The sequence below is a fragment of the Mustela putorius genome, unplaced genomic scaffold, assembly GCF_011764305.1.
Source record: "Mustela putorius furo isolate JIRA1106 unplaced genomic scaffold, ASM1176430v1.1 tig00001094_pilon_pilon_pilon, whole genome shotgun sequence".
Classification (NCBI taxonomy): Eukaryota; Metazoa; Chordata; class Mammalia; order Carnivora; family Mustelidae; genus Mustela; species Mustela putorius.
This window is the reverse complement of record NW_025421566.1, coordinates 658,507-678,116: the sequence shown is the minus strand read 5'-3', so window position 1 is coordinate 678,116 and position 19,610 is coordinate 658,507.

The following is a 19,610-nucleotide window of genomic DNA, read 5'->3' as shown; positions in this document are numbered from 1 at the left end:
AGTCAGGGCGAGTGTCAGACATTGGCTCAGCCTGGAGTATTTGTCCATGGTGGCCATGACATGGAGGGGGGAGATCTCATGAGAACCTAGAGTTTTTCCCACTCTTGGGGTTGTAAGCTGCTCCAAACCACACGGTTTCCTTCTTTGGGACAAGCGAGTCTTTTGGATGGCTCGATGATGCCACAAAATGAAAGATTTGAAAACGGGGTTCTAAGCATGGATGCCTGGAATCCATACCTCACATTCCCATTGACTTCTAGGGAAAAGGCATATTCAAAGTTTTGACTTTAGGGCGAGCTACCCAGAGGGATGATTTGAAATGGACTCTCATGAGGATGGGTTCTAATGTGTGTTTCTCTCCATTGAGTCCTTGGAATGTATCAGTGGCTCAGGTTCCCTGCAAATTTCTCCTACCTCAACGGTTTGACACAACTCCAAATAGCAAGATTGCCACGTGGAGATGAGAGGTGTTCTGTTTTCTGACTCAGGAGACCCCCTTATGCTGATATTCAAAATCAGAGATCTTCATACAGCCCCTGAGAGGCATTATTTGCAAGCAGGGCTCACAGTGAGCATCACAATGCACATCTGTGCCCAAGACTGCCCTCACGTATGGGCTTGGCTTCAGGGGTCATGTAATTTTCTCCTACTCTGAAGATTTGAAACCATCCCAACTGGAAAGTGGAGTTCTCATTTGTGCACCAGATTACCGGTGCTGTAATTTGAACTAAAGTCTAGTTTCAGAGGCCTGAAAACTCAAGTTGGGAAGGGACGGTGGCCGAAGTCATTGGCAGGAGTGATGTGCTGGATAGGCTGTCAGCTGTTTCGTCGTCTGATGGTTGGTGTGGGTCAGACTGTGCCAGACGGAACATTCGTGGACAGTGCAGCTTATGGATTTGGGGTGAGGTTGAGGACCATGCAGGTTAATCCTAATTTGGGGTTTCTGGATAGCCCCATTGGGCACTTTTTTCCTTCAGGTGGACAGGGAGAGGGCTTCATTGTGGATCCAGAATTCCTTATCTGGATGGCTTGTGGGCCAAGAGTGTGAGGACGGGATTCTGCATACACAAGCTTGGTTAGGTTTTGGGCCAAGGGCTCAATAGGCCTCCTTTGCAGAGGCTGTATTGACATGTCCTGCATTGGAAAACAGGGCGAGGATCAGACGTTGGCTGAGCCTGTAGTGTTTGCCCATGGTGGCCATGTCATTGAGTGGGGCGGGCTCATGAGGACCTAGAGTTCTTCTCACTCTTGGAGTTGTAAGCTGCTCCAAAACACACGGTTTCCTTCTTTGGGACAGACGAGTCCTGTTGGATGGACCCAGCAGGGTGCACAAAGAAAGATTCAAGAACACGGCTCTAAGTACGGATGCCTGGAATCCCCACCTCACATTCCCATTGGCTTCTAGGAAAAAATGTCTATTAGAACTTTTGTCTCTAAGACAAGATCCCAAAAGGATGAGTTGAAAAGGACTCTTATGAGGATAGGTCATAAAGTGGGTTTTGGTCCATGGAGACCTTGGAATGTAGCAGTGGCTCAGATTGCCTGAAAATTTCTCCTACCAGGATTGTTTGACACATCCCCAAATAGCAAGCTTGCCACGTGGAGATGAGAGCTTTTGTGTTTTGTGGCTCAGGAGAGTCCCATACGATGGTATTCAAAACCAGCTCTCTGAGGAATCAAGCCTGGAAATCAAGGATGGATTCAGATTAGAGCCTCAGGGCATGTCCGGTTCAATCATCTATCTCTGAGGACATCTGTCTGCGTATCTGCTCAGGTGGTGTCAGAATTGCCTTTTTCTCCCAGGCAGAGTACGCTATTGGGATGGGCTCTGGGCCATGGAGCTTTCTCCTCATCTGTAGGGTTGTGGCCCACAGTATTGGCACCATTTCCTTGGAGAGGGCAGGAACAATCCTGCAGTGTGGCTCCTGATGTCTCAGCCCAGAGGGCATGTGGGCTAGATCTTTTGGGACAGAAGTCTGAACACACAAACTCTCTGAAAGTTTGAGCCCGATGATGTGGCAAGCCCGAGGCACAAACTGGGATGGTAACTCTTTTAGATATTAAATAGATAATATTAAGGTTTTTTAAATTAAATAAAGAAGATAATAATTAACATATTATTAAATAATAATTAGATATTCAATAAGGATATTAAGGAAATAAGTGTGTGAGGCGTCGCTATGGCTTTTGTCTCTGGATTTTGTGTAAAGTATGGCCATGGAATGTAGGGGAGGTCTCATGGGCCATGGACGCTTCTTTGTCTCTGTGGATGTGGCCTGGCTCCCAAGAGCTTGGGGTCATAATGTTGGAAGGGAGGAGTCCTCTTCTCTGACTCAGGTGTGACTGCATAAGAGGGATTTCAGAGCAGAGCTCTGAGTACAGGAGACTGGAAATCTCGACATTTCCTTCATTTTGGGGCCTAGGGGCATGCAAGCCAGATCCATGGGCTCTTTGTCCAGCCCCAGAGAGGCCTTATTTGCAACCAAGGCTATCATTGAGAGTTACATGCATGTTTGTGCCCAAGGCTGTCCTCAAGTATGGGCTTGGCTTCATGGGTCATGCATATTTCTCCTCCTATGAGGATTTGACTCCATTCCAATAGGAAAGTGGAGTCATATTTGTGCATCAGGTTCCCGCCGGTGCTGGGATTTGAAAAAAGGTCTAGTTTCAGAGGCCTTAAAATTCAAGCTCTTATGGAATGGTGGCCTAAAGCCATGGTGTGTCTCATATGCTGAATATGTGGTCAGCTGTCTCAGGGTCTGACGGTTGGTCTGGTCTTAGGCTGTGTCAGAGCATTAATGCACAGAGCAGCTTATGAAATTGGGGTGTGGTTGAGGGCCATGCCGTAAGATCCTCATTCGGTGTTTCTGGACAGCCCCATTGGGCACTTTTTTCTTCAGATGGGCAGGCAGAGGGCTGCATTGTGGCTCTGGAATTCCCAATCTGGAGGGCTTGTAGGCCAGGAGTGTGGGGAAGGAATTATGAATACACAAGCTAAGGCTAGGTTTGGGGCCAAGGGCTCAGAAAACCCACTCTGCAGAGGCTGAATCGAGGTCTCCTGCATCAGAAGGCAGGGCGAGTATCAGATGTTGGCTCAGGCTGGAGTAGTTGTCCATGATGGTACCTTAATTGAGAAGTTGGGCTCATGAGGACATGGAGATTTTCCCACTCTTGGGGATGTGAGGTGCTCTAAACCTCATGTTTTGCTCCTTGGGACAATCGAGTCCTGTTGGATGGCTTGGGGATGATCCACAAGAAAAGATTTGAGAACAGGGCTCTAAGTGTGGATGCCTGGAATCCGCACCTCACATTCCCTTTGACTCCTAGGGAAAAGGCAGGTTCTATCTTTTTGCAATGGGGCGAGCTACCCAGAGGGCAGAATTGAAAAGGACACTAGGAGGATGGGTCATAATATGGGTTTGTGTAAATGGAGACCTTAGAATGTAGAGGTGGCTCAGGTTCCCTACAGAATTCTCTTACCCCAGGGCGCCTGGTTGGCTCAGTGGCTTAAAGCCTCTTCCTCTCGCTCAGGTCATGATCCCAGGATCCTGAGATCGAGCCCCACATCAGGCTCTCTGCTCAGCAGAGATCCTGCTTTCTCCTCTCTCTCTGCCCTTCTCTCTGCCTACTTGTGATCTCTCTCTATCAAATAAATAAATAAAATTAAAAAAAAAAATCTCTAACAGAGGGTTTGACACACCTCCAAATAGCAGGCTTCCTACGTGGAGAAGAGATGTGTTCTGTTTTGTGCCTCAAGAGACCCCTGTAACCTGATATTCAAAACTAGGCCTCTGAGGAGGGATGCCTGGAAACTAAAGTTGCATTCATATTAGGATCCCGGAGCATATTCTGTTCAATCATCTGTCTCTGGGGACATCTGCCTGCATGTCTGAGAGGAGGTAGTTGCTCAGGTGATGTCAGAATGCACATTTTTGTCCAGGGCAAGGACACTATTGAGATGGCCTTGGGGCCATGTAGGTTTCTCCTCATTTGTAGGGTTGTGCCCCATGGAATGGCCACTATTTCCTTGGAGACGCTAGGCACAGTCCTGCTGTGTGGTTCCAGAGGTCCCAGACCAGAGAGCGTGTGGGCTGGTTCTGTGTGGACAGATGTCTAAACACACAAACTCTCTGTAGGTTTGAAGCCAAGGGTGTGGTCGGCCCGATCCCCAGACCAAGGTTGGAGCTCCTTTGGATCTTAAATAAGGGCTAGTGTGAGGTTATTGCTGAGGCTTTTGTCTCTGGATTTTGTGTAAAGGATAGCCATGGAATGAAGGGGGGGCCTCATGGGCCATGGATAATTCTCTGTCTCTGGGGATGTGGTTTGGCTCCCAAGAGCTTGGGGACATATTGTTTGAAGGGAGGAGTGCTGTTTTCTGGCACAGGTCTGCCTGCATTAGAAGGATTACAGAGCAGGGGCGCCTGGGTGGCTCAGTGGGTTAAGCCGCTGCCTTCGGCTCAGGTCATGATCTCAGGGTCCTGGGATCAAGTCCCGCATCGGGCTCTCTGCTCAGCAGAGAGCCTGCTTCCTCCTCTCTCTCTCTGCCTGCCTCTCTGCCTACTTGTGATCTCTGTCTGTCAAATAAATAAATAAAATCTTTAAAAAAAAAAAAAGAAGGATTACAGAGCAGAGCCCTGGGGAAGGGCGACTGTAAAACTCAATATTTGTTTAGGATTGAGCCCTAGGTGCATGGCAAGGCATATCCGCGGGCTCTTCGTCCAGCCCTTAAGAGACCTTATTTGCAAACGGAGCTCACACTGAGGGTCACAGTGTGTGTTTGTGCCCAAAGCTGCCCTCAGGCATAGGCTTGGCTTCATGGGTCATGCATGTTTCTCCTACTGTGAAGGTTTGACACCATCCCAACAGGAAGGAGGAGTTCTCACTCATGCATCAGGTTCCTCCAGTGCTACAATTTGAGAAAAGGTCTAGTTTCAGAGGCCTGAAAACCCAAGTTGGCAAAGGATGTCAGTCTAAGGCCATGGTGAGTCCGATGTGCTGGGTATGCGGACAGCTGTCTGGGTGTCTGTCGTGATGTCTGGGCTCTGGCTATGTAAGACAGAGCATTAGTGCACAGGGAAACTGATGAAATTGGGGTGCAGTCGAGGGCTGTGCAGGTTCATCCTCATTTGGGGTTTCTGGACAGCCCCATTGAGCACTTTTTTTCTTTGGGTGGGCAGGCAGAGGGATGAATGGTGGCTCCGGAATTCCCAATCTGGAGGGCTTGTGGGCCAGGAGTGTGGGGAAGGAATTATGAATACACAAGCTAGGGCTAGGTTCGGGGCCAAGGGCTCAGAAAACCCACTCTGCAGAGGCTGAATCGAGGTCTCCTGCATCAGAAGGCAGAGCGATTATCAGATGTTGGCTCAGGCTGGAGTAGTTGTCCATGATTGTGCCTTAATGGAGAGGTTGGGCTCATGAGGACATGGAGGTTTTCCCACTCCTGGGGTTGTGAGCTGCTCCAAACCGCATGTTTTCCTCCTTGGGACAATCGAGTCCTGTTGGATGGCTCTGGAATGCTCCACAAGGAAAGATTTGAGAACAGTGTGGATGCCTGGAATCCCCACCTCACATTCCCTTTGGGTCCTAGGGAAAAGCCAGGTTCGATCTTTTGGCTCTGGGACGAGCTACCCAGGGAGCAGGATTGAAAAGGACACTCAGGAGGATGGTCATAATGTGGGTTTGTTTGCACTGACACCATGGAATGTGGCGGTGGCTCAGGTTCGCTGCAAAATTCTCTTACCCCAGGGTGCCTGGGTGGCTCAGTGGCTTAAAGCCTCTTTCTCCAGCTCAGGTCATGATCCCAGTGTCCTAAGATCGAGCCCCACATCAGGCTTTCTGCTCAGCAGAGATCCTGCTTCTTCCTCTCTCTCCCTGCCTGTCTCTCTGCCTACTTGAGATCTCTCTCTATCAAATAAATAAATAAAACCTTTTAAAAAACAATTCTCCACAGCGAGGGTTTGACACAGCTCCAAATAGCAAGCTTCCAATGTGAAGTCGAGAGGTGTTCTGTTTTGTGCCTCAAGATACTCCCGTATTCTGATATTCATAACCAGGCCTCTGAGAAGGGATGCCTAGAAACTAAAGTTGGGTTCAGATTAGGGCCTCGGGGCATGTAAGTTCAATCATCTGTCTCTGGGAACATCTTCCTGTATGTCTGAGCAGAGGAGGTTGCTCAAGTGGTTTCAGAATGCACCTTTTTGTCCAGGGAGAGGGCACTATTGAGATGGCCTCAGGGGTCATGTAGGTTTCTCTTCATTTGTAAGGTTGTGTCCCATGGAATGGGCACAGTTTCCTTAAGTGGGCAGGCACAGTCCTACAGTGTGTTTCCAAAGCTTCTGGACTGGAAGGTGTGTGGGCTAGGTCTATGGGGACAGATGTCTAAACACACAAACTCTCCGTAGGTGTGAGGCCGAGGGTGTGGTAGGCCTGATCCACAGACTGAAAGGGGAGTGTACTTTGACTCTTAAATAAGGGTGAGTGTGAGTTTGTCACTAAGCCTTTGCCTCTGGATTTTGGGTAAGGATGGCCATGGAATGGAGGGACGCCTCATGGGCAATGGATGATTCTCTGTCTCTGGGAATGTGGCCCAGATCCCAAGAACTTGGGGTAATATTGTGCAAGGGTAGGGCTCCTGTGTTCTGGCTCAGGTGTGCCTGCATAAGAGGGATTCCAGAGCAGAGCCCTGGGTACGGGCGACTGAAAACCTCGAACTTTGTTTAGGACTGGGACCTAGGTGCATGGTGAGCCATATCCACGGGCTCTTAGTCCAGCCACTGAGAGGCTTTATTTGCAGACAGGGCTCACATTGAGGGTCATAATGCGTGATTGTGCCCAAGGCTGCCCTCAAGTATGGGCTTGGCTTCATGGGTCATGGAAGTTTCTCCTACTCTGAAGTTTTGAAACCCTCCCAACAGGAAGATGGAGTTATCACTTGTGCATCAGGCTCCCCCCGGTGCTGGAATTTGAGAAAAGGTCTAGTTTCAGAGGCCTGAAAACCCAAGTTGGGAACGGAAAATAGTCTAAGGCTATGGTAGGTCTTTTGTGCTGGATATGCAGTCGGCTGTCTCGGCATTTGACAGGAGTTCTGGGCTCAGGCTGTGTCAGACTGGGCATCAGTGCATAGGTTAGCTTATGAAATTGGGGTAGGGTCAAGGACCGTGCAGGTTCACCCTCATGCAGTGATTCTGGGGAGCCACATAGGGCACTTTTTTCCTCCGTATTGGCAGGCAGAGGGCTGTGTGTAGCTCTGGAATTCCCAATCTGGAGGGCTTGTTGGCCAGGAGTGTGAAGACGGAATTCTGAGTACACAGCTAGGGTTAGGTTTTGGGCCAAGGGCTCCGTAGGCCCACTCTGGAGAGGATGAATCAAAATCTCCTGCATTAGAAGTCAGGGTGAGTATCAGACATTGGCTCAAGCTGGAGTGTTTGTGTATGGTGTCCCCTTCATGGATGGCTTGGGCTCATAAGGACAACCCACTCTTGGGGTTGTGAGCTGCTCCAAATCATACAGTTCCTTCCTGTTGAATGGCTTGGGTGTGCTCCCCAAAGAAAGATTCGAGAACAGGGCTCTAATTATGGAGGCCTGGAATCCCCACCTCATGTTCCTTTTGGATCCTAGGGTAAAATTTTGCTCTGGTATGATCTACCCAGGGGGCGGAGTTGAAAAGGACTCTCATGATGATGGTTCATAATGTGGGTTTGTGTCCATGGAGACCTTGGAATGTGGCGGTGGCTCAGGTACCCTGCAAAATTATCCTATCCCAAGGGTTTGACAGAGCTCCAAATCACAATCTTCCCATATGGAGACGAGAGGTGTTCTGTTTTTTGCCTCAGGAGACTCCATATGCTGATATTCAAAATAAGGCCTCTGAGGAACGGTATCTGAAATCCAAAGTTGGGTTCAGATTAGGGACTTAGGACATATTATGTTTAATCTTCTATCTCTGGGGACATCTGCCTGCATGTCTGAGTGGTGGTAGTTGATCAGGTTTGTTAGAAAGCACCTTTTTTCCAGGGTGGAGGATACCATTGGGATGGCTTCGGGGTCATTGTAGGTTTCTTGTCATCTGTAGGGTTGTGGCCCATGGGCACAGTTTCCTTGGAGTGGGCCGGCACAGTCCTACAGTGTGACTCCAGAGGTTTCAGAATGGAGGGCTTGTGGGTAGGTCTGTGGGAACAGAAGTCTGAAAACCCACACTCTCCTTAAGTGTGAGTTCGAGGGTGTGGCAGGCCCGATCCACAGAACTGGAGCGGAGCTCCTTTGGATATTAAGTAAGGCGAGTGTGAGGTGGTTGCGAATGCTATTGTCCCTCCATTTTATGTAAAGGATGGCCATGGAATGTAGGGGACGCCTCATGGGCCATGGACGATTTTCTGTCTCTGGGGAGGTGGCTTGGCTCCCAATAGCATGGAGTCATACTGTGCGAAGGGAGCAGTCCTGTTTTCTGAAACAGGTGTGCCTGCATAAGAGGGATTCCAGAGCAGAGTGCTGGGTGACTGGAAAAGTCGATCTTTGTTTAGGATTGTGGCCTAGGGCCATGGCAAGCCATATCTGTCTTCATCTAGTCCCTGAGAGGCCTTATTTGTAAACAAGGCTCACACTGAGGGTCACAATGCGTGTTTGTGCCTAAGGCTGCCCTCAGGTATGGACTTGGCTTCATCGAGCATGCAAGTTTCTCCTACTCTGATGGCTTGACACCATCCCAACAGGAAGGAGTTCTCATTCATGCATCAGGTTCCTCCTGGTGCTTGGACTTGAAATAGGTCTTGCTTCAGAGGACTTAAAAGCCAAGTTGGGAAGGGATGACAGCCTTAGGCATGGTGGGTCCAATGTGCTAAATATGCGGCCAGCAGTCTCAGGGTCTGACGGTTGGTCTGGGCTCAGGCTCTATCAGAAAGAGCATTAGTGCACAGGGCAGCTTATGAAATTGGGGTGGGATCAAGGGCCATGCAGTTTGATCCTCATTTGGGGTTTCTAGGCAGCCTTATATTGCATTTTTTTCTTCATGTGGGAAGGCAGAGGTCTGCGTTGTGGCTCCTGAATTCCCAAACTGGAGGGATCATGGGCCAGGAATGTAAAAACAGAATTCTGAATACACAATTAGGTTTTGGGCCCAAGGCTCGGCAGGCCCACTCTAAAGAGGATGAATCCAGTTCTCCTGCATCGGAAGTCAGGGTATGTATCAGACATGTGCTCAGCCTGGAGTATTGGTCCATGGCTTTCCCTTCATGGAGGGAGGTTGGCCTCATGAGAACATGGTGATATTTGCACTCTTGGGGTTGTGAGCTCCTCCAAATCTCATGGTTTCCCTCTTTGGGACAGGCGAGTCTTGTTGGGTAGCTCAGGGATGCCCCACAAAGAAAGATTTGAAAACATGGATTTAATATGGATGCCTGGAATTCCCACCTCACGTTCCCATTGGCAGTTTGAACTTTTGGCTCTAGTGTGAGCAGTTTGAAAAGGCAGTTTAAACTTTTGGCTCCAGTGTGAGCTACCCAGGGGGCTGAGTTGAAAAGGCTCTCTAATGAGGATGGGTCATAATGTGGGTTTGTGTACATGGAGACTGTGGAATATGGCGGTGCTTCAGGCTCCCAGTAAAATTCTCCTACTCCGAGTGTTTGACACAGCTCCAAAAAGCAAGCTTCCCATGGGGAGACGAGAGGTGTTCTGTTTTGTGCCTCAGGAGACCCCCATATGCTGTATTAAAAACCAGGCCTCTGAGAAGCGGTGCCTGGAAACCAAAGCTGGGTTCAGATTAGGGCCTCAGGGCATGTCTGGTTCAATCATCTCTCTTTGGAGACATCTGTCTGCATTTCTGAGCAGAGGTAGTTGCACAGGTGGTGTCAGAATGTGCCTTTTTGTCCAGTGTGGAGGAAACTATTTTTATGGCCCTGTGAACCATGTAGGTTTCTCCTCATCTATACCATTGTAGCCCATGTAATGGGCACAATTTACTTGGAGAAGGCAGGTACAGTCCTGAAGTGTAGCTCCAAAGGTCCCAGCTTGCAGGGCATGTGAGCTAGTTCTGTGTGGAGAGAAGTCTGAACACACAAACTCTGTAGTTTTGAGGACAAGTGTGAGGTAGGCATGATCCACAGACTGGGCACAGAACTCATTTGGATATTAAATAAGGGCTAGAGTTAAGTGGTCGCTGAAGCTTTTGTCTTAGATTTTGTGTAAAGGATGGCCATAGAAGGTAAGGGAGGTCTCATGGGCCTTAAAGGCATGTGGGCAGGACTTTGGAGACAGAAGTCTGCAAACACAAGCTCAGATTATGTTTATGGGCGAGGTGATGACAGGATTGATGTGCAGACGCTGTGGGCAGTTCTTTGGGCCTGAAATTAGGACGGCAAGAAGGCGGTAATGCAGGCCTTTCTGTTAGCATTGTGTGCCTAGAACGGTCATGGAATGAAGGATTGGCCTCATGTGTCCTTGGCAGATTCTTCCTCTCTGGGGGTTCTGCGCAACGCCTAAGAGTTCGGTGTCTTTCTGGGAGAGGAAAGAGTGCTGTTTTGCATCACAGCGATCCTAGAAAAACAGGGATTGCAGAGACAGGTTCTGGGTTGGGATGTATGGATAACCCCAAGGATGGTTGTCACATCTATCAGTCTCAGAAAGAAAAATAAAATACGATTTCACTCTCTCATGGTAGTCAAGAGACATATGAAAAAGCAAGGGGAAAAGGGACAAACAATTCTACTCTAACCATGGTGTTTATTTGAAGGCAGTTTTGTGAGAATACGTGTCTATCAAAGAGGAGAAAAGATGGCATTCTTTGTGGGAAGTGTGGCTGAAAGTGATGGAATGTGAGTTTTCAAGGCATGTCAAATTGAATGGCTATCCTTAAAAGACCGATTACTATCTCTTGAACTTCAAATATAATTGTTACGTGAAACACATACAGACCACACACACACACACACACACACACACACACGAGGATAAGAAACACAAAGTTTGGAAGGAATTGAGGAATCACACTAAAGAAAGCAAATCCCAAAGGAAATACCATAAAGAGAAAATGCACAGAGAATCCATGTCAGTAAATAACCAAAATGAGAAAATTAACTTCTTAACTATCAAATGTTGTTCAAGTTTTCAGGGCTAAATTCTACCATCACTGAAAACAGATAGTTGGACTAGATGAAATTTAAAAAAAAATGCAAAAAAGGTCAACAAGAAAACAACAAAAACTAAACAAACTCGACCTTCTGTTGCCCATAGGAGATTTCCATAGACTATAAAGATACACATAGCTTGAAAGTTAGGAATTAGAAATACATAGGTTATGCAATAGGCAAGGAGAATAGAGCCAAAGTGATTGTACCTATGGCAGATAGAGAGATTTTATGCCTTCAAGAGACAAAAGATTACCAGAAGGTGTTTTGTCTTGATGGAGCATTAAAACGTCAGAAACTTGGGAGAATTGCCAACATATACACCACCATCATGGGTGTATCTAAATGTTGGAAGCATATTAAAAGAAAGGAAGGGCGATGGGATCTCAATCTGATAATATTGGGGACTATGACATCCACTTTCACCACAGGACAGGTCATCCAGACAGAAAGGTGGTAAGGAAAAACAGACGTCATCATGGGCTCTCCATACCACCTGAGCTTGGGTATATATGCATAAGATTGGGTCTCTGAGGAACATAAGAGAAGTTCTTTCCAATGGCAGTCCAAATTTGGATTTTCATAGATTGTGTGCTGGAGTCCAAATCAAGTCGTAAATAATGGAAGAGTATTCAAATCCTATTTTGTATACTTATGACCACAAAATATGAAAATAAATCACTTACAAAAGGGAAACACAGCTAGACACTAATAGGTGGAAAACACTACACACTCCCAAACTAGCAGTGAATCAAAGAAAGAAAATCAGAAAGTACCTTGAACAAAGGAAGTTCAATAAACTTATGGGATGATGTCAAAACATCTTCTGGGGAAAGAATATAGGATTAAATGTGTTTATTTCCCAAAACTAAAAACATACACATACAAAAACAAACAAACAAACAACAACAACAACAAAAAAAAACCTAACTTGATGGCATAAGGAACTAGAAAAAGAAGAAAAGAACTTTAACAATCTTTTTTTTAAAGATTTTATTTATTTGACAGAGAGAGAGATCACAAGTAGGCAGAGAGGCAATCAGAGAGAGAGAGGAGGAGGAAGCAGGCTTCCCGCTGGGAAGAGAGCCTGCTGCAGGGCTCAATTCCAGGACCCTGGGATCATGACCTGAGCTGAAGGCAGAGGCTGAACCCACTGAGTCACCCAGGTGCCCCAATAACTTTAACAATCTTGAACAAACTGGAGGAACCATTACCTGGATAATACAGGTACACAAGGACACAGCTGAAAGTATGAGACCACATGACAACTGATAGCAAGGGGATAAAAATTAAAAGACCCTCTACAAAAAATGACATCAAATATAAGAACAAGAGAAAAAAAATAAATTCCAAGACACATATCAACTCCCAATATTAAGTCAGAAAACCTACAATATCTGAGCTCTCTATTAGTGACTTAATCGTTTGAAGTATTAATCAAACACCTGCCAATACAGAGAAGCCCAGATCCAAATCATTTTCCTGGTTAATGCTTCTAGATATTTAATGAAGGCAATGTCATTTATTCTCATTGATTCCAGAAATGGAGGTGGTGGGTAGACTCTACTTTTTAAGTATAAAGACCCAATTCAGATAAGGACATTATAGGGAACAAATGCCATGCCTTTTTAATAAGTAAAGATAATAAAAATATAATTCTTCCCTATTCACTCTGTGTCTTCATCTGTTTTTGAAAGGACCAGATTGTTTTTCTTTTAATTTTTTTGTTCTGCTGAGGAAGCCAGCCTATCTTCCATCCTCTGTTTTTCACAGAGAATTCACTGAAGTTTTAGTTCTTTAAATGGTCTAGCGTCAATTGTAAGATATGCCACAACTCCTCAACACCCATTAGCCAGTTCCCTCATTCCCTGCATGTCTCTCTTTTCTGTAACCCTCAGCTTGGTTTTCAGAGACCCGAGTCACTCCTGGTTTGTCTCCCTCCCTTTAGCCCCTTCAGTTTACCCTTCCTTCTACTAAGGGAAGCCATAAGAAATTTTGTCTTCTTGCTTTGTTTCATTTCTCAACACCCTTTCCTGTGAAATTCATGGCAATACAAGTACCAGGGGTTCATCTACCCTGATGGGTGAGGGATACTCTGTTGCCAAATGAGCCACACCTTCTTTGTCCACTAGTATTTTCAAGTACATTGCAGCTCAATCCACATTTATTCTTGAGTGGGCATTGCAGGTCATCAATATAGGCCATTCTTTTCTCTCTGATTTAAGACAATTAGTCAACATGTCTATACCTATTACCACAGCAGGTAGCGTTGACTAATGGTGACAGGGATCTTTCTTCAGCATTAGCTCTCATGCAGAATGTCATGCTCCTTGAAGCCTTTGCAAAGGTGTTTAAGGTAAAAGCAGGTAGACAGAGCCATAATCCCTTATGACTAGTGTTTTTGAAGAGTTGGACACGAAAACACAGATAGCACAATACATCCATGCCTAACATTTTTCCATGAAAAAGGACTTTCCGTCCCTTAGTCTTCACTGAGCCATAAGGAAAAGATGCTGAGAAATGACTCTTTCACCCATAGCATGACAAACCTCACATTGAACTGATGATACATCATCAGTTACCAAGAGGCCTCACGGTTTCTGGAGATCTGTAGAAATTGCAGTGGAAATATGAAATCCTTGTCGTCTATGGAGAAATATTGGTCTAAAGGATGATATCCCTAATGTCCTTTTCTATTCTCTTTGTCTAGAAAGAGGAATAGGGACATTAACACACAACACAACCTGAATTTTTTGATCAGGATCATGGGGTCTTTTTCTGTCCTTTCCGGGCTTTTTACCTAAAGGCACAGGACACAAAGGCCATGAGAGAGGGACTGTGGCTTTAGTGAAGCCAGCTTTTGTGATGTCACAAAGTTATGAAATCCTAGCAACCACTCCTCCCCAAACCACACCTGATCTACACTTGGCTGGAGTAGTACTGGGTGGGCCAAGTGGATCCCAAGCCCTCCCAAACCACTGGAGCCACCTGGGTCTCTCACCAAGGCAGTTTTCAAAGTGAGTTGGTGTTACTTTCTCCATGGCCAACTTCGTAGTCTATTGTAGTGACAGTCAGCACCAGCCATCTGGACTCCAGGGAAAGGCATAAGTCCACCATTCCACCTTACCCACGAAAATCCAAGAAAGAATTAAGTCTCAAACAAAGACTCAGGGGAGGAACTCCATGTCCCTCACATGTGTATGGTCCTTCCACTCAATCAGGGTGCTTCTGACTAGTGAAAGGCCACTCAAGGAAAGCTCAGAGGGAACACCCACACCGTGCCAAATTCATACCTGGAGTCTTCAACAGCAAGGACACAGGTACTCTAGCATCTCCATAAATTGGCCCAAATGGCTCCCCAATCTTCAAAACTGATCAAGCATCAAAGGCAGACACTTCAACCTAGAACCTGAGGTCCAGGACGGAATCATGTACTTGGAGTCCTGAGGAGCAAGCATGGAGCATGTTGGAAGAGACCCAGACCCCAAGTGAAACCATCTGAAATACTTTCATGCCCGTTTCAGGATGACAATTGTATTTCCAAAAGGACGCATTGGGGAGGATTTGAATGTCAAAGGACCTTGAGCATGCCCACAGATTGGTGCTGTTACCCTCTGGGAAATTGAATGGAGATGTGGCAGCACAAGCCTCCATTATCTCTTTCTTGACCATCCCCCAAATGGTTTCATGTGATAAGTAAACAGTGTCTATTTCAGAAGATGGTCATGTTCAAATGGAGCCAGGAGAGGATGAACAATGTGTCAACAAGGGACCATTACAGCGGGTCAGACAGCAGCTGCTACAGGTTGGTGAGGAGTCCAGGAAGAGAAGGAACTGTAGAATGAACAAGGGAGCTCAGAGTGAAGGTCTGACATTTTAGAATGGTGGGAGTTTTTCTTACCTGGCTGCATTCTATAGGGACCTAGATCAAAAATAAATAAAACATCGTCTGGCACCAGAAAATCCTTGTAAACTGCTTCTGTTTTTGCTTTTTGTCAAATGATGCACATGCAAGTATTTGACAGAGAGAGAGAGAGAGATATCACGGTCAAGGAGTAGAGCTGTAGAGGGAGAAGTTGACTAGCCCCTGAGCAGGAAACCTGAGACCAGAGTCAATGCCATGACCCTGGGATCATTAGTTGAGCTGAAGGCCGCCACTGAACTGATGGACACACCCTGGGACCCAGTATTTCTCTTCTTAATACCTCCCAGTTCTAGACAAGGACCACTTCTCTATCATTGTTCAGAAATGCAGTGTTATGGATTTTGGCTTGTGCTGGTGTTTCTTGATCTATCTGACCTGCTTTGAGAGCCTGTATAGCTTGTCCTCTTGAAGTCAGTGACTTGGCTATGGACACAATACTCTCCCATGCATATTTGGATAAAGGGAATTCCTCCACTGCTAGCTTTTGCATGGGGCATGACTATATGTCTTGTGGTGCTATGATTCTGTGGATGGATATGGGAGGCCTCTGCTCTGAATCTTGATCTTTGTTTCTTATCCCAGGAGAGAGATATTTTCAGCTCTGATTACTCAAAAAAATTTTCAGCCCCCTTTTTTTCCCCTCTCACTCCTAGTTCACCTAAAATAGGCACCTCTTTCCATTCTTTGTAGTCGATGACTCCCCTAAGCCCAGTCATGTTCCATCATTCTTCCTTCTAGCTTTGGATTTGATTCCTTATTTACTAGTCTTTTTCTTCCAGGACACTAATTGGATCTTCTGTTTCTGCCAGCATCCTGGACTTTGCAGTCCGCTACCAATGTTCTCATCAGGAACTCTTTTTTTATTTTATTTTTATCCGTTTTATCTCTATGGTTCGAGACTCACCAATATCTTCTGTGTATTCTGATGTACACAGAGTATCCTGGCTGCTGCTTTCAATCCTTCATTGGGCGTGTTATATGTAGAGGTTTCACTCTGATTGCCTGGACATGACAATTCATGTTCTTTTCCCTTGGCATATATTGATTCTTCCATCTTTGAATTGGATTTAGGTCTCTGTCTTTTTCTCCGTATTTAGAAAGCCCATTCTGTTTTCTAAACTCAGGGTAATTTCCTTAGAAGAAGAAATTATGGAGTACCCAAGGGCTGGCCTTTGAACAAGTCTCAGGTATTTGTCTGGCATGCATGCCCTCTGCTGTTGTGTTGTGGCTTTCCCCTGTCCTTGAGGCCCATCATCTGCAGAGGCTCTCCTTGCCTGCTGTTTGGTGTGTTTGCTGTCTGGGCTGAATATACTGAGGTTTAGCTTGGTGGGCTCTGGTGTGCCTGTGAAAGGAGATGTTCAACCCACTAAACAGCATGAAGGCCTAAAGAATGCTGTGGTCAAGAGAGAGCATGTAAGCAGGTCTTACTCTTCCCATATGGGAGAGTTTTTCCCTGGGACTAAGGAACTTAGACTGAGGAAGGCAGCCCCCCAAGTGTTCCACGGTTTGGATTTCATATTTGCTGTTTAGGCAGCTAATGTCCTCACCATTCTGTCTCTGGCCAGTAGCTCAGTCTTAATGCTGCTAGAGAGAGAGAGCAAAATTTTTTGTGTCCATCGAGTCATCTCTACGAACACTGCCTCTGAGGGATGCATTGCCAGAACACACCATCTTTCCACTGTGTCTCCTGGGATTGTCTCTGATCCTGGTTTCCAGGCTGTCTACACCCGGGTGCTTGTTGGTGTCCTCTCCAGGAGAAACACAGTGTTCTCTTAAATTAATGTCTGCCAAGCCTGCTAATCTGAAATCTCCAGGTCTCATGACCCTTTGTTGGCAAGAACACATGCCCTTCAGACCCTCTGGTGGTCACAGCCAATGGCATTGGAAAACATGCTCCTGTGGGTTCCCAGTGTGTTCTGCTCTCCTGTGCCTATGTCTTTTGCACTGGCTCACTGCCCTCTGACGCACCAACCAACTACATCTCTCCTGAGCCATGTCTCCAATCTTCTACCATAGTCTCTGTACTTCTTTTCTTTTTTGCTGTGGAGTTTACTTTGGAGGCTTCAATTCAATTTCTGCCAAGTTCCAGTTGATGTGCTAATCTTCCAATTGTGTTCATGGCTGAAGACAAGCCTGAAGTTCTCAGACACTAATACTATTTTATTGTCCTCCAAAGGCACCACAGATTCTTACCGAGGCATAAGCAAGAATGAATTCTTGCCACTTGCATCATGTGTTAATGTTGTGGAGAGCATTGGGCTACGTCACATCTATCAGTCTCAGAAAGTCAAATAACAGACGATTTCACTCTCTCATTGTAGTCAAGACACATGAGAAAAAAACAAGTGAAAAGCGAACAAACAATACAACTCTAAGCAGACATCCAAAATTTGGTGTTTGTTTTAGGGCAGGTTAGTGAGAATATGTGTTTATAGGAGGACTAAATGGGACATTCTTTTCAGGAAATGTGGCTGAAAGTGATGGAATGTGAGTTTTCAAGGCAAATCAAATTGAATTGCTATCCATGAAAGACCGACATCCAATCACTTGAAACTTCATTATAAGTGTAATGTGAAACACACACACACACACACACACACACACACACAGGAGACACACAAAAGTTGGGGACTAAGTGAGGAACCACACTAAAGGAAGCATTCCCCCCCAAAAAATACCATAAAGGGAAAAGGCACAGAGAATCCAAGTCAGAAATCAACCACAATAGAAAGTTAACCTCTTACCTATCAATAATTAGTTCAAGTGTTCAGTATAAATTCTCCTGTCAGTACAAACAAATTGTTGGACTGGATGAAAATTTTTTTAAAAATGCAAATAATGTCCACAAGAAAGCAACAAAAACTTAATAAGCTCGGCCTTATGTTGTGAATAGAGATTTCCTCGACTATAAAGATACACATAGCTTTAAAATGAAGGAACTGGGAAGACATAGGTTATGCAATTGGCAAGGAGAAGAGAACCAAAGTGATGGTGCCTATAGCAGATAGACAGATTTTATGCCTTCAAGAAACCAAAGATTACTGGAAGGTGTTTTGCCTTGATGCAGCATCAAAACATCAGAAACCTGGAAGAATTGCCAACATATACACTACCCTAATGGCTGTATTTAAATGTTGGAAGCATATTAACAGAAAAGAAGGGAGATGGGGACCTCAATCCAATATTGTCTGGGACTACAATATTTACTTACAGCACAGGACAGATCATGCAGGTGGAAAGTTGGTAAGCAATAACCAACATCATCTTAGGCTCTCTAGCCAACCTGACCTTGGGGGATAGATGCATTAGATTGTGTCTCTAAGGACCTTAGGATAAATTATTCCCAAGGGCAGGCCTTACATTGTCTATCACAGATAATGTGCTGGGGTCAAAATCCTATCTTGTATAATTATGACCACAAAGGTAGGAAAACAGAAAAAATAATCACTTATGAATGGAAAACACAGCCAGACACTCATAATTGGAAAACATAACACACTCGTGAACTAGCAATGAATCAGAGAAAGAACATCCAAAGGAAAATCAGAAAGTGCCATGAACAAAGGAAAGTCAAGAAACTTATGGGGTGATGCCAAAACATATTATTGGAAAACAATATAGGGTTAAATGCGTGTATTTCAAAAAAATTAAAACAACAAATAAAAGCAACCTAACTGGATGCAGTAGAAACAACAAGAAGGGTGAAACTCCAAAGTTAACAGAAAAATGAAGTAATACATATGATAATCAAAATAAAAGAAATACAAACAAACCAATACGAAAAATCAGGAGAACACACACATCAATTTTGAAAATGTTAACAAACTGGAGGAGACATTACATGGATAAAACAGGGAAATGAACACACAGCTAAAAGTATGAGGCCACATGACAACTGACAGAAAGAAAATAAAAATAACCTAAAAGATCCAACTACACAACTATGTTAGCAAATCCAAAAAATGAATGAAAATGATAAATTCCAGCACAGATATCAACTCCCAAGATTAAGTCAAAAAACCTACAAAATCAGAGCTCTCTACTAGTGACTAAAGCCTTTGAAGCAGTAATGAAACACCTGCCAACACACAGAAGACCAGGTCCAAAACCTTTTCCTGGACAACACTTCTAGACATTTAGTGAAGGCAATGTCATTTCGTCTCATCAATTCCATAATAGAGGAGGCGGGTAGACTCTATTTTACAAGTACAAGGACCCAATTCAGATAACGACCTTATAGGAAACAAATTCCATGCCATTTCAATAATTAAAGGTAATGAAAATATAATTATTTCCTTTTCTCTCTGTGTCTTCATCTGGTTTTGAAAGGGCCAGATTGTTTTTCTTTTATTTGTTATTTGAGGAAGTCAGCCTATCATCCATCATCTGTTTTTGAAAGAGTATTCACGCATGCTTTATTTCCATATACGACCTAGTGCTCCTCCTAATATATGCCCCGACTCCTCAACACCCATTAGGGAATTCCCTCCTTCCATGCATGTCTCTCTTTTTTGTAACCCTCAGCTTGGTTCTCAGAGTCCTCAGTCACTCCTGTTTGTCTCCTTCTC